This window comes from Somniosus microcephalus, chromosome 8, assembly GCF_052327205.1.
Source record: "Somniosus microcephalus isolate GS21.2 chromosome 8, FLI_Smic_1.0, whole genome shotgun sequence".
Taxonomy (NCBI): domain Eukaryota; kingdom Metazoa; phylum Chordata; class Chondrichthyes; order Squaliformes; family Somniosidae; genus Somniosus; species Somniosus microcephalus.
In genome coordinates, this window is record NC_140994.1 from 158,390,972 (window position 1) to 158,414,936 (window position 23,965).

The following is a 23,965-nucleotide window of genomic DNA, read 5'->3' on the forward strand; positions in this document are numbered from 1 at the left end:
AATCTTTATTAGCAGTAAAAATGGAATTCCTGGCACAGAGGCACACACCCACAGGGGAAATGAATCAATATTGCTGCTCGACCAAAACTGAACTAAAAACTTATCTTTTTAGACTGGTGTCTGCCTGGGACAGTTTAGTGCTGGTGCGAACATTGTACAAAGAATATCTGTCGCCTGTTGGAATATGTTCCATCTCCCATCTATACTCATTCTGGTTTTGCTCTTGCTGATCCATTGCTAAATGCACTGGTTCTGTTTTAGGAGACGCAGTGTTGTTTGCAAGCTCTGTCACTGCTCCAGCTATATAAATAATGTGCCTGTCAGTATTCTGAGTATTACGCTGGAAAAATCCTACTAACTCCACACACATTTTGGATTTTAGTGTACATTTGCCAGTTTAAATTCAATACTGTACCGGTTTTGGTTTTACATCAACAGTATGGGACATACTATATAAATAAATACTTTACATGTTTTAGCCTCTACAGTTCACAGAATTTAAACATTAAACAACTTGAGAACGGAAATAGGATCCAGAGCTGTGACCCCCCCCCCCCCCCCCCCATTTTCCCAGTTGAGCGTTAAGGGCTGGTAGTTGGGTCATGTAGGGTATAGTTTGACAGATTGGATTTTTTTTTACATTCTGTGTCACTAACAAGTTATGACCTTTGATTTGGTAGTAATGCATTCTATAGAATACACACCCCAAAATTGCAAGTCTGTTCCCTTTTCCTCTCTCCCGGTGCATTTAAGTGATTTATTTATTTGTAAAAGGCTTGGTTTTGTGCTGGAAGGCCGAGCAATTAATTTTTGGACTTGAAGGATGATGTCTTTTTCAGCAGGAGAGGGAGCATATAGCCTTTGTGCCAAAATGACCTTTAGTAAAAGTGGGTCCCTGTTTCATTTTTATACATAATTTCCATACGTAACATCGCCCATCACAGCCTTGATATAGCTCTGCTCAAAAGGGCCAATGGTTTGTGAACAAGATTTCTGTTTTTTTTCACCCGCTTTTAAAAAGGGAGCTTTTTTTTAAGCTGTTACTTTTTTTGTACTTTCCCTTGTGTATATATATTTTTTCTTTTAGAATACTTCTTCCATTTACTTTTGTAATCATTCATTTTTATCTTTCAGGCTTCCTTATTATATCTTTCTCTTTCTCATTTTATTCAAGTTTTCAAATGTTTACAAAACACACTTGACATGGTAAAAACAGTGCAGCATCTACATGCACATGTAGGAATAGAGGAACAGTCCTGTTAATTATTCAACCAACCACTGAAGGGGGTGTTTCCATTGCACTATTGAGAAAGTAAACATTCACCATTTCTTTTTCCTTTTATTATCTCTTTATTTTTAATCTTTTTCTTGTCTTCCTCTTCCAATGACTGAAGTGTCCAAGTCCAGTGTCAACACTTTCTTTATGATGGTTCCCTGCTGCTGTTGCTTAGGGAGACTCCATACGACCATTGCCACTGCTAAAGTGCAGACAGTGCATGAAAGAGAGGCCCAGTGGGCAGTGTCACCCAGGAGGTCGCATGAGACTTGATCAGAGAATCAGCAGCTGGTTGGGGGAACAAAAGGGATGAGGCCCTGAAATTGCGTGTCTGAGACCTTTGTACGTTTTTGAGCAAATATTAGGAGTCCTGGGCTGGTGAAGACTCTTAAGTGATGTTTTCACATGAAGCAATGTATATTGCGTGTATTCATGAGAGTGCGGGCTGGATATTTGTCACCAGATGCTCATTTGTCTGAATATTTTTTCTGTCTTGGTTTTGCTTCACTTCCACTAGCGGTGCAATATTTATTTTATTTTTGTTAAAATTAATACTGGTAGACAAGTTTACAACATTCAGCTCTTTTATGAAGAAACTAGCTATTTTGTGAAAAACACTTTTCTTCCTCCCCCTCCATAAAAAGTAGTGGTGTAAAGTAGTCAAAAGTAAGTTATCAAACATCAGTTTTTGTTGGTAATTCTACTTTGAATGCTTGTGACATTGAAGATACCCTCTCTGATGCAGTGCAATGATTGTTTAGGCACTGTTTCTCAAAAGTTTCACTGAATATTGGGCCATAATTTGCTGTAGCAGGGCATCTAAGGGCTTCTGCCGTTAGTTAGATTTGCCCTTGCACGTTTAGGTTTTAAAATGTTGTCACATGGCAAGTTGCTGGAAGTGTGAGCTGATAACGGCACAGCGAGGGAAACGGGGCATCTGGGACCGGAGTGAACAGGGAAAGCAACTGTGTATCTCCTTAACCAATCAGAGTGAAGCATTGTGAAATTAGCATCGAAAAGACTGAGAAGGAAGCGTAAATTAGAGTGGGTGAATTCGATGCTAAATCAGGTGCAGAAAGAGAAATAGAGAGGGAAAGAAAGATTACATTGAGTGAGAGAGAGAAAAGAGACAGGAAGAGTTTTTTTTTAAATTAGCATTTTTCAAATTTCCAACAACAATTAAAGCCTAAAGGAATGAGACTGCACACTTGTAATAGTTATTTTTCAGTGCCAGAGAGGTTGACTGACATTACTTAACACTTATCACATCATTAAAAGGGTACTTGGACTGAAATGGACAAGACTTAACTATCTGTGGCGAGTTTAGTTCGTATCTACTGCGCAAATGCAGTAACTTTATGTCGTTCAATGCATTTCAATAGTGAGGCAGACAATGAGATGCCATTTTCACAAAGCTAACGGCGAAGTGGCGCATCTTGGACAGCAACTTTTGGATTTCCGCGTTTAACCGCGCATCTGCTCTTGCTTGAAGTTGCTGTAGCATTTGCGCATAAATAATGGCATGTGCCATTAGACGCGCTGTTATTTTGACAGCAAATTGTAACCCATGAATCTTTTCATTGACCTAAACATTTCCACCTGAAAAGGATGCTAAAATTAGGTTATCATGGAATGTTAAAAGTCTAAAATTGTTGCAGCACAGACAGTGGGACGTGGGTTTCTGATCTTGGATGTACTGTATGGTGTTTCAGCAGAGGGAAGGAAGAGAAATCTAACCCACAGTGCTCCTGCATGCCTTCTCGTGACAGGTTCGATTGACCAGAGGTTTGGGAGCAGGTAGCCTGCCCCTCTCTCACAGCTGATGACTAGTGGATCAGGGGACTTAGAGGGGAGAAAATAATTTATAAAGTGGGTATGGAGTAATAGGTTTTAGCCCGACTATATTTTTTTAAGTCCTAAAAGCTTCCTGACGTTCTGAGCTGGTGTGAAGTCCAGAGAGAATGTTGCACACAGGTTTGAGTGACTTGTAATGTTGTTTAGAGATAAAAACAGAAAATGCTGAAAATACTCAGCCAGTCAGGCAGCATCTGTGGAGAGAGAAACAGAGTTCATGTTTCAGGTTGATGACCTTTCGTCAGAACTTAATTGTTTAGAGACTTAATTGTACATCTCTCCATCCCATAAATTGGTGAATGCCCTCAACTCTTAACAAGTGCAAAGAGCTCATGGATTTCTTTATCACCAAGATAGACATCATCCATTCAGCTGCCTCTACTGCTTCCACCCCTTCCCCATGCCGACCATGCCCAGGCTCCCGCTACCCTAGCCCTGAAACCCCATCTGTCTATAGTTTCTCTCCACTCTCCCCTCGTGCCCTATCCAAGCTCATCACATCCAGAGGACCCACCTCCTGCTCCCTTAAATCCATTCCCACTTCCTTGACCCCATTCCCACTAAACTGCTGACCACCCAATTTCCCTTCTTAGTTCTCGTGCAATCTAGTACTGTAAATGTTCCCTCTACTCGGGTACTGCCCTTCTCCCTTTCAAAACTGCCATCATCACCCCCTCAAAAAACCCACCCTCAACTGCACTGTCCTTGCAAATATATTGCCCTCAGCTCTAACCTCCCTCACCTCTCCAAAGTCCTTGAATGTTTTCTTGCCTGTCAAATGTGTGACTATTTTTCCTGCAATTCCCTGTTTGAATCCCTCCTGATCAAAGTAATGAAATATATTCTTTGCGACTGTGTAGTGCATTAACCCTTTGCTCATTCTCAATCTATCTCTATAGCTTTTAATACGGTCGACCAGACCATTCTTACCCAAACCCTCTCCTCTGTTGGCCAGCTTAGTAGGACTGCTCTCATTCTTAAATTTTGATTGTAGCCAGAACATCTCTACCAATAGCTTGTCTTCCCACCTCCACACCATCACCTCCAGATGTTTGCAACCTCGGCGTCCCATATGACCCTATAGCCTCTCACAAAGACTGCCTACTTCCATCTCAATAACCTCACCCACCTCTGCCCCTGCCTCAGCCTGTTGGCTGCAGAAATCATTATCCATGTTTGTCACCTCCAGATTCGACTATTCCAATGCTCGCCTGGACAGCTTCCCATCTTCCATAAACTTCAGCTTATCCAAAATTCTGCTGCCTGCATCCTTTTCTGCAAAAAGTTCCGCTTAGCCACCACCCTTGTTTTTTGTTGACCTACATTGGCTCCTGGTTCCCCCAGTGCTTCAAATTTAAAATTCTCATCCTCATGTTTAAATCCCTCCGTGGCCTTCGTATTTCTGTAAACAGCGCCAACATTATAACTGCAACCCTGCCTAAACTCTCTTCTCCGTTTTCCCTCTTGTACATCTCTTTCCCCCCCCCCCCCCCCTCTTCACATATATGCCTTCAGCTATCAATGCCCTAAGCTCTGGAATTCTCTCCCTAAACCCTTCCATCTCTCCACCTCTTTTTAAGATCCTTTTTAAAACTCAAGCTCTTTGATCAAGTTTTTGGTCACCCAGCCTAATATATGCTTCTTCGGCTTGGCATCCATTTTGTTCATTATGCCTCTGTGACACACAGTGGAATGTTTTCTACATTAAAGGGGCTATGAGGAAAGAAGTTGCATTTACATAGCCACTTTCTCCACCACAGGATATACCAGCGTGCTTTACAACCAATTCAGTTTTTTTTGAAGTGTAATCATTGTTGTAATGTAAGCAGCAGCCAAGTTGCGCACATCAAGGCCCCCACATACGGATAAATGACAATCTATTTCAGTAATATTGGTTGAGGGATAAATACTGGCCAGGACACCAGGAGAACTCTGCTTCTCTTCTTTGAATAATGCCGTGGATCTTTTACATCCACCTAAGAGCAGACAGGGCCTCGGTTTAACGTCTCATTCGAAAGACGTCGCCTCCGACAGTGCAGCACTCCCTCAGTACTTAACCAATGTGTCAGCCTCGATTATCTGCTCTAGTCTCTGGAGTCGGGCTTCAACCTGACTCATCCTTCTGACTGAAGCGAGAGTGCTACTACTGAGCCAAGGCTGATATCTTGATTATATAAATGGTTATTGGTGTGTGTGTGTTCAGCAATTAATATAACAGGCTAATGTATTGTAACATTTTCATTGATGAAAAGGTAAATCAACTGATCTTGTCATCAAGCCATCGAACAAATAATTCTAAAAATTATTTGCTAATTGGCATACATATTAATGGCAAAAAGTATAGTCAAAAGGGAGTAGGGCTCAGTGACAATGATAAATATTGGATACTCCGTAATAGCTGAGTATCCATTTGACCAGGATGTATTTCTGCATTTCTAGTATTATAATTTTTCTCTGTATTGCATTAATCTCTTTGATCAATAGAATATATAATTACAAAAATCAGGTGCATGTTTATTAATAAAGTAATTGTAAAATATATTAATAATTACAGCTATGCTATGTCCATGTGAATTTAATTATATAACTAGGACTTTTTGATTCAGTGTGAAAATAATTAATTGTTAGAATTATTGGAAATATTGGCATCATTGTAAACTTTTAACCACTCAGCCTCTATCTGTATTACGTTTGTAATTAATACACATCAAATAATGATTTTGGGGGCTCTAAATTTCAGGGTGTTGCAGTGGAAGAGAATGAGAAACCGTATCTTTTTACAAGATAGAACTGAAAATCTCTGCAGTCCAGAGAATTGGATGTACATCAATTGTAATACAAAATAACAACTTGTATTTATATAGCGCCTTTAACGTAGTAAAACGTCCTAAGGCGCTGCACATGAGTATTATAAGACAAAAAAAATTGACACCGAGCCACATAAGGATAAATTAGGGCAGGTGACCAAAAGTTTCGTCAAAGATAGGTTTTAAGGAGTGTCTAAAAGGAGGAAAAGGAGTTGGTGAGGCAGACAGGTTTAGGGAGGGAATTCCAGAGCTTAGGCAACAGAAGACACGGCCACCAATGGTTGAGCGATTATAATCAGGGATGCTCAGGAGGGCAGAATTAGAGGAGCGCAGATATCGCGGGGTTGTGGGGCTGAAGGAGATTACAGAGATAGGGAGGGGCAAGGCCATGGAGGGATTTGAAAACAAGGATGAGAATTTTGAAATCGAGGCGCTGCTTAACCAGGAGCCAATGTAGGTCAGTGAGCACAGGGGTGATGGGTGAATGGGACTTGGTGCAAGTTAGGACACAGGCAGACAAGTTTTGGATCACCTCAAGTTTACCTAGGATGTGAGAGGCCAGCCAGGAGTGCATTGGAATAGTCAAATCTAGAGGTAACGTAACTATTGTAATGGTTTGAATAAGCTGCACTTTGTCACTGTACATAATAGCTGTGGAGCGCATGTATACAGTAAATGTAGGATACCTTTCAGTTTGATATCAAATGTGTAGCTAATGTTACAACTTTGCAGTATACTTTTTTTACATTAATTGTCAGTTCTATGCCTCTGCACTCATTCATTAACTAGTACCTATTTATCTTGCACTGCATTTTCCCATTTCTTATTTACACAATAATGGTTCTCTTTGCTGTGTATGTAATGCATACCTGTACCTTTTAGTGCCAATAAGCACTATGTATAGTGCAGCACAGTATTGCTCTGAATTTCTGTGAATACATGTGCATTTGCAGTTGTGTATTTTTTTTTTTGCTGTTTGCTTTCTGGTTAGGGTTAGGGTATTTGAAACAAGAACTCCGAATAATGCCTAGTTAATATTTGGTTAAGTTGGTATCGTCAAAGGGATGGAATAGGTGTGTTTTTGTGGTCTACGAGTGTGCACGTATAAAAAGGGATTCTGCTCAAGTCATTTGTTCATTTAATTTGTATTTGTGGAATGTGTCTTTATTCTTGTACAGTTGCTGTATGCAGTTTAATATTGTGAATCTCTGCAATCAATTTAACGCAATCTTACACTGATTTTTTTATAGCTGAAAAACCAATTACAGGTCAAGCTGACTTAATATGAATGTGCTATAATCCAATATTCTGCACTAAATACTTATTTAATATCTGATATTTTCACTTAATTTAATCAAAAGCTACAGATCCAAGAAATGAAGTGAAATGGTGCCTGTTTTACTAGTATAAAACACACAATTTCTGAAAATCCTGCACTTTTTGATAAATCTCCTTAAGGTTTTACAAAAAAATAAAGCTTCTCCATCCCCACCCTCCCCTGGGGCTGGGAAAGAAAACTTACAAGATTTTTTTTTGATCAGTGTCCATACCATTGCTTATAATCCTGATCAACCACTTCTGCTTTTAACAGATAATCTAGTAATATGTTCAACTGTTTTAGACCCTTTCTGGGCCACATTGTAAATCAAATCTTTCAAATGTGTGGAATAACCTAGTAGCTACAGTAATATAGTAATGTACTCTGAATTCAGAGGCATGAGCTGGGATCTCAATTTCATCTGATGTCTCCACTTGGTCTTCCTCAAGGGAGTGAGAATGCAGGGGAAATGGGGGAGGAGAGGTTCTTGTTCTTTCCTGGAGGTCTGGGGCAGAAATGACTTCTTCTGTCTTTTGTATTGCACCTCAAATTCGGTTGATCAAAGATCAGCATTGATGATGTCCATGGGCTGGACAATCCCTCTCTCGTGACTTGGTACAACAGTTTTTAATTTATGGGCTGAGGAGATGGACGGTCTTGAAAAGACATTGCTGTCGGTCGTTAGACTCTGGCTCTGATCTCTGATGGTTCAGTGAGCTTGTCCAGTGAATAGCAGAGCCATACACCAAGAAGGTCCCAGGTTTGATTCCCAGCATGTTCTGAGTCAGCTTACCCTAGCTGGGAGGTTGATGAGGGTGCCACAATTAGGATTGACTAAGGTTCCTACCCCTGGTTGCTACTTGGAGATCATCACTGGGAGTGCACATGTTGGTATCTGATGAGGACAGGTTGAGCTTGGTTGTGTTGCCCTTCAGTTGAACAACCTCCTGACACTCGCACATGAATAATAACTACTGGGGGGACACCTGATCCCCATGGAACTGTACCCAGCAAGGAGACTACCACTTTATGAATGACAAGGAGAAAATTGGTAAAAAGGAAAATTAAAAGAAAACTGTAAAGCACCATGTTTGTGGGGAAAAAGGTTCTCGGCAAATATTTTTCATTTGTTTACAAACATACATCTAGAGAATGTAAATTGTATTTGAAAACTTACTTCCTCGTTTAATTATAAACAAAAAAGCATGTCCCTTTTCTCTCCTGAAACAATAACAATTTTCCACTTTCCTGAAGACCATGCTGCTTTTGTGTGGAAAAGTTAGGAGACGGCAACACAAATCAAAAGAATAGGATCATGACCTCCATGAGGCACTTTGTTCAAAAATGTTGAGACTGTTGGGAAAGGGAACTGGAGGGATCGACTTCAAGTGTAAGCTAGCTGAATCTGCCCCCGCGCCCCCCACAGTCTGTGTCTGACCACCTTAGGGTACGCACCGTGTGCTATGTGATCGACTCTCTCTCTCCCCTTCTTAAAAAAAAACACGAGGCTGAGCTCCGTGAACGCGCCGACCGCGGGAGCGCGCTCGCCTCCGAATGTTGTGAATCAAACTTTTTAAGGTTGTGCCCGTTCGGAGCCGGGAGTTTAATCGCAAACTTAGCGACAGCGGGAGGAGAAGCGGAGCTTGCAACAACAACAACAAAAAACTAAAGCTATATTTTAAAAACCCGTACACCGAGCCTGGTGGGCAGGAGGCAAGGCAAGAGGCGAGATCCTGCGGGCCAGAGGGGAAGAAAGGAGCGAGAGGCGGCTGAGTGAGAGAGAGACAGTGAGAGCACGGGTTGGATACATTGACCTCGATACATTGTTTCAGCTGGAGCGGCTCTTCCTGATCAGTTTCAGCAGGGCAGGTAATAGCGCGGCTCCTTCAAACTGGCCACCCACCCGCGGCTCACAGCGCTCGCCTCCCGGGGGCAGGGGGCTGCTGCTCGGGCGGGCAGAGAAACGGGGGCTTTATTGTGATGGGTTCTTTCTTTATTTCATTTATTTATTGATCTGCGGGGCTGGCTTTGGACGGATAGAGCGCGGTTTAGATGAAACTGACCAGTCTATGGGGTGGTTGTTGTTGTTGGGGGTGGGGGGATCCCTTGGGTTTCTGTCACTCTTCAAATAAAAACCTGGGCTTGGATCCCGATTTTAAAAAAAAAACCTTCGAGCCCCCCTCCTCCCCGGTACTTGGGGAAAAGGGAGCTGTTTAACTGAACTCAGGCACCTCTCTCTTTTTGTGTTATTTTGATCCTATTGTTCGGCTTCTGGATTCGGGGGCGGTTAATAGATTGACATTAATGGACCTCGAATGGTCCCGTTTATTACCCCGCACCCCGTGCCCGGGGAGACAGTTGGGACCGTGGGCTCGGCGCGGCGCGGCTGGCTTGTGCCGGGCTCGGCTCGGCTTTGCTCCTTTTCTTTCCGGAGATTCATTGTTGCTTTGTTTGTCTGCGAGCACGTGGTGCCCTGGCGGCGCGGCTCCGAATCGCTGCTCCACTTACATCCTTGTGTTATTGTACATTGGGCTTTATATCAAATCACCTGGCAGATGCGGGGGCGCCGGCTACCCACTTTTTTGTATTTTTTTTGTTGGATACACAATCTGCTGTATGAATGAGCTGAAAAACGTGCTCCACCCCCCGGTGCAGCAGCTTTGAACGGTATAATCGTGCTAGGCTGGGCAGAGTAAGCTCATGTTTTTTCAAATGGTGCAGGCATCGCTACATTGTGTACCCTTTCTCCTTCCGACTGCTGGATAGCAAAACAACAAAATATCACGGTCCCAACTGGGAAGTTTATCTACAGTAAGTTCGCGACTTTCTAAATTTCACGTTGACTTGAGATGCTAATTGAAAACTTGACCTGATTGATTCACAAAAGGTTTTATTCTGGGCATTAGGTTGCAGCATATGGCCTTCGCTTACAACCCCAGTGTCAGCCAACTGCTCCCCTTGTCTGTCTACCAGCCTTCTTGTCAGATTTAAACATCTCTTTGGGTTTGAGGTGGGCTACCTGATATGCAATAGAAATTTAAAGTGTGTTGTGTTTTACACAGACTCCTGATATTTTCACTATATCCTGAAAGTTATTTCTGATTTGGATGTCAGTGCAGTTATTTCCCCATCTAGTTTCCACCTTGTACAAGCCTGCCTCCTCCACAGAAGCCTCCTCCAGTTGGGATGCTGGAGAGGTTTTTCCTTGTTAATAATTTTTTTCAGATGGACAAAACTTTGCTGGCATTCCCAACTTGCAGTCAACTGACAGAGCTCTGCCAGCAGTAAGATCTAGCTCTGCACAATAGTATAATGAAACACAAATCTTAAGGTATGCTGTTTACTGATGATCCTAGCAACTTGAAAGGAAAGAGAAGCTTTGGCTGAGTTGGAATTTCTGATCCTAGTTCTATCTGTCTAGCTACATTGCACATGGGACTTTGAACACTTTAAAACAAAAACAATCCATTGACAAAAGTGTTCAGTAATGTTACTTGCAAAATGGCATGTATCTAACTCCACAGTAGAAAATCTAACTCTGCCAAACCACTTTGTTTTCTGGTTGGTAGAACCATTAGAAAACACACTGTCGTACTATTCCAGTGATAACAGTTAAGACTTTTGTTTCACAATGCTATAGCAAGTAATGTTTTTGCAGCAACAATATTTTAGTGCACTAAATTAAGTTTGTGATAAATCATTGGACAGGGAACGTGTAGATTGAGCTTGATTAGATTGTACAGGTTGTGGTGTTTTGGTTTAGCAATAGGTATATGTTGCATTGTTTACAAATATTGTGGAAACTTATTTTAAGTTCCCTGACAGCTAGAGGAGTGTGTGTGTGAGCGAGAAAGGAGCAGGAGGGGAGTGATTTTATAACATTGGTTTGTGAAACATAAACTTAATCAGGTAAGCTAGTTTACATTTTGAAGTGGTGCTTCAATATTGAAGGACAGCACAGTGGCTGAGGCTGTAATGCACTGTGCTGTGAAGTGATAAGATGCAGATTTGTGCTCAAGATTCTGTACACCAAGAGCCTTGGCTCAGTGGTACCACTCATGCTTGTGAGTCAAAAGATCATGGATTCAAGTCCCACTCCAGAGTCTTGAGCTCATAATCTAGGCGGACACTTCAGTGCAGTACTGAAGTAACGTTCTTTGGATGAGATGTTAAACGTCTGCTCCCTCAAGTTGATATAAAAGATCTCGTGGCGTTATTTGAAGAAGAGCAGGGAATGTTCTGGCCAATATTTATCCTTCAACCAACATCTAATACAGATGATCTGATCATTATCTCATTGCTGTTTGTGGGATGCTGTTTCTGTGCGGAAATTAACTGTTGAGTTTCCCTACATTACAACAGTGACTTCACTTCAAATCTACTTCATTGGCTGTAAAGCACTTTAGGATGTCCTGGGGGTCATGAAATGCGTTATATAAAAGCAAGTTCTTTCATTCACCATGAACTTCGAGACTTGGCTGTGCTTCCATGTCATCAATTCTGCAAATGAGTGATAACTGTTTGAGGACAGGGAGGCAGTCTTCAAACTCTGATTTAAGTAGGCTAATGTCTCATCACAGTTCAGTAAGCTTGCAGTTGTATGTCCTTAAGCCAGTTGCAGTAATATAGTCCTTGCATGAAAATGATGCCAGTACACATTTGGATCATGTGCCAGTGGCTTCATAATATTAGTAACTCAACATTGTCCTTTGGTGCAAATTGACTAAAACAGTTCTACATTTATAGAAATGGAATCATTGTGAAAAGTGGGCCTTTTTGGTATTGAGCTTCTGCTGAGTACCAGAAATTGTCCCCACAGTGACCATGACTTACACCAGTGTTTCACAAAGTGGTATTAGGAGTTATTTGTGAGATACTTTTGTTGTCTCTGTAACTCCTGGTAGAACCATATTTGCCTCTTCAAAAAATAATTTGATAATTCTTATAACAGCCAGCAACATACAGAAATTATCATTCCAGGCAGCATATTGACTTTGACCGTTTGCACCAACACCAAGTTGAGTTTTTCTTTGCTTGAATTCAACTTGTTTGCTTATACGTTTTTGTTAGATCCTTGTGTTAATGGAGACACTGAATGCAGGAGTTGATTTAACAAGTGTTTACTGAACAAAGTCTGGAGGTGAACTAACTACACAAGACGCTACACAGGCTTATATACCCGAGTGGTCACTACTGGTACTACAGTATACAGGGGCTTCAAAAACATAGTTCCTCTTAAAGGTACATACACTACAATTCCTCCCCTTTTAGATAAATAGTACATAACATTTTAAGTAATCATTAAATAACATTTTTACAAGAACAATAATATACACATTTGCTGAAGTGAATCAATTACAAATTCAGTCTCTCTGGAGGCTTCCTGACTCGGTCCGGATAACGCCTCGGTGGTGTAGTAGGTTCTTTTGGCAAGGTCGATTCGGCTTCAATGCCAGTGTCTGGTTCATCTGGTTCCAGTATCACCGGATTGGAGGTAGATACTATGGGTATCTCTGCTTCATCACTAGGCGTATAGAGTTGTGGTGTAGGTTGTCCTTTTTCGGATGACTCTATGATCTGGTCAGCATGGCGCCTTACTATGCTTTCTCCAATGTCCACGGTATACATCAGCGGTCTTAGTCGTGTGCAAATAGTTCCAGGCTGCCATTTCTCGGTACGGTAGTCCCGGGCCAAAACTGGTTGACCTATCTGGAAGGTTCTAGTTGGCCTTTCATTCATGCTTTGAAATTGCCGGTTCTCTACGTCCCTTCTGACGTTTGGCTTGACCAAATCCAGCCGGCATCTTAGGCTTCTATTGAAAAACATCATGGCGGGAGTTTGGTTTGTAACCACATATGTTGCATTCCTGTATGCAAACAAGAAGTTATCTACCTTATGTTGTAGATTTATGTCTTCATTACCCATGGCCTTTATGGCCTTCTTGAAGGCCTGGACAAACCTTTCAGCCAATCCATTGGTGGCGGGATGGTATGGGGCGGACGTGTAGTGCTTAACCCCATTGTTTTTTAAGAACTTCCTGAATTCTTCGGATACAAATTGCGGTCCATTATCAGAACAGATCTGTTCAGGCAGCCCATTCCTGGTAAATATGGTCCTTAATAATGTGATGTTTTTTTCCGTGGTGGTGGAGGACATCTTTATTACCTCCGGCCACTTGGCGTGTGCATCCACCGCGATTAAGAACATTGAGTCCATAAATGGACCAGCAAAGTCGATATGTACCCTTTGCCATGGAGATGAGGGCCACTCCCATGGATGTAGAGGGGCTTGTGGTGGGGCGTTTTGGACCTTCTGGCATCCTAGACAGCTCTTGGTCATTTCTTCGATGTCTCCATCGATACCTGGCCACCACACAAACGCTCTGGCTAAGTTCTTCATTTTCACTCCACCCAGATGCCCCTCGTGAAGCTCCTTTAGCACTCTATCCTTGAGTTTGGGTGGAATCGCCACTCTGGATCCACACATCCTCGGCACACTGACAGCTGTTTTCTTTGCGAGAATGCTGGCAACAGTGGTTCGCCATGTGCTGGCCATCCCTTCACCGTTAAATCGTAGACTCGTGAGAGAGTCGGGTCATTTCGCGTTTCCTTTTCAATGGTAGAATTTGTCACCGGTAGACATTCCACTATGGTCGAGTGGAACATCTCCACTGGGTCCACTGTAGGTGCCTCTTCCACAGTTGGCAACGGTAGGCGCGATAACCCGTCAGCATTCCCATGCTGTTTTGTTCCTTTGTATTCTATGTCATATTGGTGTGCCCCTAGGAAAAGGGACCACCTCTGTAGCTTTTGCACTGTCATAATGGGAACGCCCTTTTTAGGGTTGAATATGGAGACGAGGGGTTGATGGTCAGCCAACAAGGTAAATTTTTGTCCGTGTAGATAATGATTGAATTTCTTCACCCCCCCCACACCAAGCTGAGTGCCTCCCTGTCGATCTGGGCATAGTTACGCTCAGCTGAGTTCAATGAGCGTGACGCAAAAGCTATCGGCCGCTCCGAGCCATCAGGGAATCTATGCGATAATACCGCTCCCACGCCGTAAGGGGATGCATCGCACGCCAGTCTGATTGGCAGTGATGGGTTGTAATGAGCCAACACTTCCCTGGACGTGATCAAGCCTTTGCATTTATGGAAGGCACGTTTACAGTCTTCACTCCATTTCCAAACTACTCCCGTTTGTAGCAGTGCGTTAAGAGGGTGCAGAACCGTCGACAAGTTTGGTAAAAATTTATGATAGTAATTTACTAATCCCAGGAACGACCTTAATTGTGAGACATTTTCAGGCGCTGGGGCCTTTACAACCGCTTCAATTTTTTCAGGTGACTTATGCAACCCTTCTTCGTTAATGACATGGCCACAATATATTTGTTTCTGGAAAAATTCGCACTTGGGGCGATTTGCTTGTAGGCCCCGTTCTCGCAGCCTCGTGAGCACCTGCTCCAAGTTGGCAAGGTGCTCGTTGTCGTTTTCTCCTGTTACAAGGATGTCGTCCAGGTAGCATTGAGTCCCCGGAATCCCTTGCAGGACTTGCTCCATAGCTCTTTGCCAGATAGCCGGAGCTGATGCCACTCCGAAAACCAGTCGATTGTACTGGTACAGGCCTTTGTGTGTGTTTATCGTGAGATACTTTTTAGAGGCCTCCTCAACCTCCATCTGTAGATATGCCTGTGCTAAGTCAATTTTGGTGAAACGTTTCCCTCCGGATAGTGAGGCGAAAATACCTTCTATCCTCGGAAGAGGATACTGTACCGTGTGAAGAACCGGGTTTACAGTCACCTTGAAGTCCCCACAAATGCAAACTTTTCTTTGTTCTTCAGATTTATCATTATTCAACGTTTTCTTCATGACCAGGACGATGGGTGTTGCCCACTCGCTCCAATCTACCTTGGATAACACGCCTGCTTTTTCCAAATTCTCCAGCTCTGCCTCGACGGCTGGACGAATTGCGTATGGCACCGGCCTTGCCTTAAAAAACTTGGGAATTTCCGCATCTTCCACTTTTATTGAGGCGGTGGCGCCTTTCAGGTTTACTAGTTCCTGTTGAAACACTTCTTTGGCGTTAGCCAAGATTTCTTTTAATGACGTCATCATTGTTTTTTTTCTTACTGGTCACCGTCAGTGCCTGAATGGAGTGCCAGTCTAAACGTATCTTTCTGATCCATTCATGTCCCAACAACGGTGGACCACCATCTTGCAGAACGTATAAATACAACTTCTGTATTTCCTTGCCGTTGTATACAACAGGCACCCTTATTTTCCCTCTGGGGTATACTTTCTGCCCCGTATATGTCTTCAAGATAATGGATGTGTCTTTCAAAGGTATATGCGGAAATAGCCGCTCGTAATCCCGTCGACTTATGACGGTCAGAGCTGATCCTGTATCTAGCTCCATTTTGACTGGGGACCCCGCTATCGTGAGGGTAACCCAAATGGTCTGGTAATCGTCTTTGGCAATTACATTATGTAATTTGAGACAGCTTAGTCTCTTGTTTCCGGAGTCGCTATCGCTCTTCTGGTCTTCGGAGCTACTGTCCGTTATCATTTGTACCTTTCTGTACTTTTCCTTATTGACCTTTTTACTGTCAGCGGATTTCTTTCCAGATCTGCATACACGTGCAATGTGTCCCATCTTTCCGCATTGCCTGCATGCTTTGTCCTTGAACCAGCAGTCCTTCTGGTCATGGGTGGATCTGCCGCAGCGATAACATCTCTCGAAACCCCGTGTCATTTCATGGGTGCCGAAGTCCTGTGGCTTTTGCTGTATCTCTGCAGCTCCTCTTGCTGCTGCTTCGTATGATACAGCCACACTGAAAGCCTTGTCCAGTGTCAAATCTTTCTCAGAAAGTAGTCTTTTCTGTGTTCCTTCGCTTAGGAGACCGCAGACGAATTTGTCTCGTAGAGAATCTGCCAGTCCTGCCCTGAATTGGCAGTGCTTTGACAGCTTTCCTAATTCGGTGAGGTAATCAGCGTTACTTTCATTCTTGTGCTGATTCCTCCTGAAGAATTTGAATCGTTCCGCTATCAGCAGCGGTGTTGGGTTTAAGTGCTCCTGTAAGGTATCAACAATCTCCTTAAAATTCTTGTCCATCGGTTTGGCTGGAGTGATCAAGTTTCGTAACAGCCCGTATGTCCTTGCGCCCATCAGATTTAGAAGTACCGATGCCTTTTTATCATCCGCTACTTCATTCGCCTTGCAATATACCTCCACTCTTTCCACATATGTGGTCCAATCTTCTATATCACTATCGAAAGCAGTAATATTGCCAGTCTTCGGCATCTTGAAAATCTAAAATGGCGCTTCCCGCGCTTTTCCTCCGTCCCCGATGGATCAAAATGGCGCCTCCCGCGCTTTTCTTTCTTCCCCGCCGAGTTAAGATGGCGCCTCCCGCGCTTTCCCGCCGCTGCTGCCAACGCTGTTCTCCGCGGTTTCCGTTGCGACCTGCAGCTTTTCGCGGTATTTCTATTTTTTTTATTTTTTATATATCGCTTCAATGGTTTCTCCGTTACTTGGAGAACCGTTCCCGTCGTGGAGCGGACCCTCTGGGACTTTCCCCTCCCTCCTGCTCTGTCCGAACACCGACCTGCTTTGCAGCACCGGCCGCGCCCCGAGTGCTCCACCCTCTCTCTTTGCTTCTGCTTCCCGACTCGCTGCCTGGCCCCGTTGCAGAGCCACCCGATCGAGCTCTAGCCCGCCACAGCCCAGGAAGGATCAGTGCACTACCTGCCACCAGCCCGTTTAGCTGGTGAAACCACAGTTTTTTTTTCTTGCTTCTGGCTTCGACCTTTGTCTGAGGAATCGATCCCCTTGAGGTGCTGCCGAATTGCAGGTAAGTTCGTTTCTAACTCGTCGCCACTGTTAGATCCATGTGTTAATGGAGACACGGAATGCAGGAGTTGATTTAACAAGTGTTTACTGAACAAAGTCTGGAGGTGAACTAACTACACAAGACGCTACACAGGCTTATATACCCGAGTGGTCACTACTGGTACTACAGTATACAGGGGCTTCAAAAACATAGTTCCTCTTAAAGGTACATACACTACAGTTTTGGTCTTAAACTGGATTAACAAACACCGTTGCAGTTCTGTACTTGGATGAGACATTAAACTGAGTCCTGTGGTTCAGGTGAACATTTAAGATCCCATGGTGCTATTTGAAGAAAAGCAAGGAGATTTCCTGGGGCCATCGCCAATATTTCTTTCTCAAACAAGATCACCAACGACACATTAACTGATCATTAAGCTTCTTGTTGTTGTGGGATGTTGCTGTGTGAAATAATGTTGGCCATGTTTATTTACATGAAAACAGTCACTGCAATTTGTTTTTAAAAAAACTAGGTTAGTGTATGTGAAGTACTTTGGGACATGATAATGTGCTATATAAATGCAAGTCTTCCTCTTGTGTTTTCTGCAAGTTTGGTATCTGGCAAAGTTTCATTTTGGGGGATTTTCCTCTTTAATTTTAGATTAAATGTTTGTTGGTTGCAAGATTATTAATCATTATTAAATAGTGAATACCACCAAAGTTGATCCTGGCAGACAAAGCAACAACATATCAACAGTCCAGATTCAGCCAGTTTGTTTCTGGAGACAGTGTAGCATGTGATTAATCTAATGACTAGTAAAATCAGCTAGACTTATCTGGCAGTTGTCATTAACAAACTAATTTACCTTTGTTAGCATTTACGTACAAGTGTCATATAGTATTGAGTTTTTTTGCCGGCTCAGTTCATGTACTGATGTATATAAAACTTCCTGCCATTATTTTGCTGAGTTTCAGTTCCAAATTTACACCGTGCCTAAACAACATAATGGTTACAATTTTCACCAACCTTAATTTGGCTTTATGATTGGGTAACTTGTCAAAATATTACATGATATTGGGTATTTGTAATGTAAATGGGTCTGGGACTGAGAGACACAGTTAGAATACTGTTCTTTTACCTTTTGAATCCTGCCCACCTAATGGGATGAAAGAAGTCTGGGCAATCTTCATCCAGTTCCCAGAGAGAGCAGGCCCACAATAGAGAACTGCCCACAATACAGCACAATTTGGCAGTATCATTTAGAGAGGCTATTAGGGTGGCTCACGTGGAAAGTAGAAAAATCCACACTGTTGCTGTAGCAGCTGCTCATCAGACTTGGAATTAAGATCGCAAGATACTGGCAGACGAGGCTGGCCATTCAGCCCATAATTGTCCATCCATAAGGTCTAGTAGTCTCCCCACTGTTGCATTTAATCATTTCTTAAATTATTCTAGGGTTTTTGACTGGAAATCCATTCCATGTGTCTCTACATGAAGAAGAACTCCTTGATATCGGCCCTAAAATGATCTATTACTGATTTGAACCTGTGACTCTCTGTCCTACTCCCATGGTTTAATTTAAAGTAGTATTCCAGATTATCCTTTCCATTCCCCGAATTATCTTGTATACCTCTAAGAATCACCACTATCATGCTTTTCCAGGATAAAAATCCCAATTCTCCTGAGTTTTTCCTTATAACTCGATATCCCGGACCCTCGGGATCAGCCTTGTGGCTCCTCTTTGCATTGCCTCCAGCACTTGAATGTCTCCTTGTGTCTTGGTGACCAGAACTGGATGCAGTAATCAAGGTGTAGTCTGGCCAAAGCAGTATGGTTTGATTACAACTTCCTCTGAAGTGTATTCTGCTGTTTTGGATAAGTTAGGTAGAGTAGAAGGAGTTTTTTTTCCTGAATCTGGCACTTGTTGCATCTTAATTGGGGATGGTAGATCTTGACATTGGGTGACCAAAGCCAAAACAAATGTCCAGTTCCCTAGTACAGACACCATTCATCTTGATGAGCAAAAAAAAAGTTCCCTTCCTGCCCCACCCATGTAAATGGGTCTGGTAATAACACTTAAATCTAGCTAAGACATTTTCTGATTGGATAAGAAAATTCTAGGGGGACAAATTGGGTTGATTAGCGCCTCCCGTTAGTGCCCTAAGAGGGCGCCAACAGGGCGCAAAGCAACTAGCGCCTGGGCACGGCGATGTTTGCGCCGCTCGCAAAAATGACCAGACATTTTGCAGCGGCACTAAACACTACTGCCACGATCTCCTGCGCCTGCAGATCGTGACATCAGTCGAGCGTGCAACGCCCCGGGCCGGATATTGAGTGGCGCCCCATGCCTTTTCGCCTGCCGCTAGCAACGACAGGTAGAGGGGAACGTTTTGTAGTTGGGAAGGGACTGGGGGAGCGCTATTTAAAGGCGGCCGCTTCCTGCCTTTTTTTGTCGGCGACATTTTTGCACCATGCATTCTGAGAGAGAGAGAGAGAGAGAGACTTCTGGAGAGATTCAACGCTTTGTGAAGGAGTTTTGGGTACTGAGCAGCACTTTGCAGGTTCATTTTGATTTGATCTTTGCATTGATTTAGAAGAGTCTATGGGGGCTGCACTCTGAGCTCTTTCCCTGGGTCTCTCCATTGTTCTTTCCAGCAGAATTGATGTACAGGTCTCTCCAGGCCGAGATTCAAGGCTGCAATGAGCAGGGTGTGGCTGGAGAGCAAGATCGACCCTCCCCTTTAAGAACTGGCCGGTGCCAGTGTGTCTGTGTTCCGTTGCTGACTGACATCACATGAGCTTCGCCAGCGCTCTGAGGTAACGCCTCATTCCTCAGCGTTAGCGCCATAAGAGAGGTGTGTAGCACCTGATTTAGCGCTCAAATCACCTCCCAGGGGCGATAGAGACCAAGTTTGCAGTCGGAGGCGATAATTAGCGCTAGGAGCTAAACTTTGCACCCGGCCGATAATTGTGCCCCGAACGGGCCGATACCAAATTTCTCCCGCCCCCCCCCACTCTTTTGGCCTGATCACGTACAACTTTAGTTCAAACCTGCCTCATTTGTCTGGCTTGATCTTTTCTCTTTAACTAGGTTCCATGTAATTGTGGTAGAAGGATTTAAATTAATGTGTCTGCTAAATGTTCTAAATTAACTATTGGCAGTTAGTGGCAAAATACAGTTCAGTCTTACACATGGTGAAATTCAGCGTGATTAATTTTTGCTCTTCAGATGTCTGATTAAATTGACCAACATTTGCATAACAAATTATATCCGGCACTACTTTTTCCGAGCTGCTGCACTCATTTGTACAGGCTCCACACATTATCCATACCTGGCAGCCATAATAACCTAGTTTGAAGCTCCCAGTACAGTACTTACATTCTGGACAAAGCACCGACCTTTGGGTTTTTAAAAACCAATAGCAACCTCAAATGCAACTGTCCAAAAAAAAGCTGTCTTCTGCTGCAAGCTAATTAAACTTTCACAAAAATAATAGTCAGAATAACATTCCTGTATAAACTTGACAATGCTGTGGCCCACCTACTTAGAATTACAGCCCAATGAAAAGCAGTAAAATCCTTCTATAATTTACTTAATGATATAAATTAAATTGTTCATGCATCACTGATGTAAATGCCAAAACAGTACCTACTTTTAACGGCAGACATCAGCCCAGAATAGCTGAGCATTTTAGGCACATGACTGTCTTAATGCCACAGATTGAATCATTTAGAATCTTTTACTCATTTCTCAGAATCCTGATCATCGCCCCCAAGTCCCTCAAATAGCTGTTCCTCCCACACCACACTGAACATGTGCTGTGTTCTCTTCCTTTCTGAGTGACAACTGCATGTACAAATTCAACTATATGTGGTACTCGTTACAGTACTTACTATCAAAAGAGTAAATTTAGATTGTTTTTGTACAGTAGTTCTTCCACTTGTGAAGCTGGTCTTTGTAGCTTAGTCATTACCTGCTGCTCAAGGTGAGATCAGCTTTACTTGTGGAATTAAAACCAGCGAAAGCCCAACATCATCTATTGTCCTCTATGATAATGAATTGGACCGTGGAGACCTGAATCTTTTTGCATGAGTGACTGAGTTCTACTGTTGACCTTTGACTCATGCAGGATATCAGATCTGTATCACTCTTAATTTAGGAGTTATTCAGCATGTATGCCATTTTTGGTCCATTATATACTTTTTGTTTGTTTCAGTATAGATCTGAAATGATTATGACAGTATGGTACTGTAGAATCTTCATAAAAATAGGTTTGGAATCATAACTGGTACCTGCTTTTCACTTTTTTTTGTAGGAGCGGTAAATTATATAGTTTATATCACTGTCCTCTCACTCCAATGATGAAGTGGGAACTCTCTCTGGTTAGCACAGTGCTCTATTGTTTTTATTTCATGGGAGGCCTATTGTGCCTTGAACTTGTAAGGATGGAGTTCAAACTAGGATGACAGCCTTTTTTGAAGAAATAGCTGGACTATCTGGATCAAGTCATGAATGGTTCTGTTTGCATCAATCTAGAATTGAGATTTGGACCCCTGTGATTCAGGTTCCATGTGTAAAATTTGGTATGAAAAAAATATGATGCCTTCTAGATAAGCAAGATGCTACTGCGCTGAATAGACCTCTATGTAAAGTACGTAGACCAGTAAGATAAAGGAATGGATCAACACAGAGATTTAAAAGGTGGCTGAATTTTCTGAAATAATTAATGATTCCAATAGTGTTTTGTGATCCAAATTGGCCTGAAATATCTGCTTGCCTTGTGGCGACTTTGTCTATCACATCTTCTGTAACATAAATACCAACCTGGAACACTAGCAAAAGCTGACCAACAGATTCAGTAATCTCAAGAACAGACCTGACGTGAAAACAAGTAGTTTTTGGGGCTTTGTAACTTAAGTTGTAGGTACATAATATTCTTTGACTTGTATTGGAGGGGGAAAACAAAAGTACATGATAGCCTGAAGGGAAAATAAGTGGGGCATTTTTAGATGGCATGGGGGCATGCTCCCCTGCAAAACTTTGAGCTTTTACATTAAAATGGTGCATTCTGGTTCATTTTAACAACCACTTGTATCAGCTTTAACATAGAAAAAAATCATTTTATACATCACAATTAATAGATTTTTAATGTTTAAAAATAGAAAAGTGACATTTGTATTTTCAATCAAACCACCATTTCCGTTTATAATGGCAGTTTACACCTTCTGGCCCTAGTTCCGAGATGCCACCCCATTCAACTGCCCATCTTTTCACACACAGTCTCTTCTTCAAATCTTCCAGGTCATACTGGCACTCTTCTCTGTTTCTCTCTTTAATTTAACCTGGCACTTCTCTTCCCTTCCACCCTGGTTAAGGTTAAGCTTTTCACTCCTTAAGTTCCAGATGGTACCGTTCACTGCTTCCTTCCTCAGGTTCATATTGCCACTCTTCTCCCTCTCTTTCCCTCCCCCATTTCAATTAATGCTGACGCTCTTCTACCTCCTCCTAGCTTCTGCTCCTTCCCTCTCTCCTTCGGTATCATTTATTTGCAACAAGGACTTGCATTTATATAGCACCTTTGAATGTAGTAAAAGGTCCCAAGGTGCGTCACAGGATCGTAAACAGACAAAAATTGACACCGAGCCAAAGAAGGAGACATTAGGACAAGTGACCAAAAGCTTGCTCAAAGAGGTAGCTTTTAAGGAGCGTCTTAAAGGAGAAAAGAGAGGCAAGAGAGGTTTAGGGAGTGAATTCCAGAGCTTCGGGCCTAGATGGCCAAAGGCACGGCCGCCAATGGCGGAGGAAGGGAAGTGGGGGATGCAGAAGAGGCCAGAGTTGGAGGAACGCAGATTTCTCGGCGGGTTGTAGGGCTGGGGGAGCTTTCAGAGATAGTGAGGGGCAAGGCCATGGAGGCATTTGAGCACAAGGCTTTAGTGGGCCAGGAGCCAATGAAGGTCAGCGAGCACAGGGGTGATGGGTGAACGGAACTTGGTGCAGGCAACAGAGTTTTGAATAGGCCCAAGTTTACGGAGGGTGGAAGATGGGAGGACAGCCAGGAGAGCGTTGCAATTGTTGAGTCTGGAAGTAACAAAAGCATGGACGATGGTTTCAGCAGCAGATGGGCTGTGGCAGGGGTGGAGATGGAATGGAAGTCGGCAGTGGTCTTGGTGATGGAGAGGATATCCCTTTCTCGCTATTGCCCCCATTTCTGTTCCTTTCATTGCCATCCACTTTTCCTTCAAGCACCATTCTTTTCCCTCTTTTCATTGGCACCCGCGTCCCCCCATCATTGACATCTGCTTGCTCTCTTTGTTTGCAATCTATTTCCTCCCCACCTGATTCTGTACTAGACCATATAGATTGCCACCTCCTCTTTGCACCATTTCTAGTACTAGGACAGGATCTCTGTATATTGTAGGAGAACACGCATTCTTACCTACAGTATACAGAGGTCCAGCAATCCCTTCCCAGTGCTAGCAGCAACGCAAATTGAGCTACTCAGTCCAGTACATTAGTGGCCAAACTCTGGTAGAAATGTCATGGGAAGGGGTGGGGGGGCATCAGCCTATGCTGGTTTTTGTCAGCAACAGCTGACGAGCTGACTGCCCCACAAACCATTGACTGTCAGCATGAAACGCTGAATCTTGGTATATACCCTCCAGGCAGATGGCCAGTTTTCAGAGCAATAAGCATGATTTTATTTAATGTCTTTTTAAGTGCAGAGCCATAAGCATGCATTCAGATAAACTCTCTGTGCACTGGTCCAAATTATCCTCTGCTCTTATGGTATCTCTTACTGCTGTGGCTGTAGCGGTATCTCTTACTGCTGTGGCTGTAGCGGAAGTTCGGATGCAAGAAGTATATGTGAGGCATTAGCTGGC

The 23,965-nt window shown here is 43.1% G+C and overlaps 1 protein-coding gene across 6 annotated transcripts in view; it reads left to right on the plus strand.

The window, feature by feature from the left end:
- rnf44 (ring finger protein 44) overlaps nt 1–23,965 on the plus strand; it is a 151,636-nt gene that overhangs the window by 59,630 nt on the left and 68,041 nt on the right. The window contains exon 1 of one of the 6 annotated variants that reach the window (XM_085995276.1): nt 8,857–9,124. The exons of the other annotated variants lie outside the window; for them this stretch is intronic. The gene's annotated coding sequence lies outside the window, so the exon portion shown is untranslated. Of the gene's footprint in view, nt 1–8,856; nt 9,125–23,965 lie in introns of those variants that run through there. 6 annotated transcript variants of the gene reach the window in all.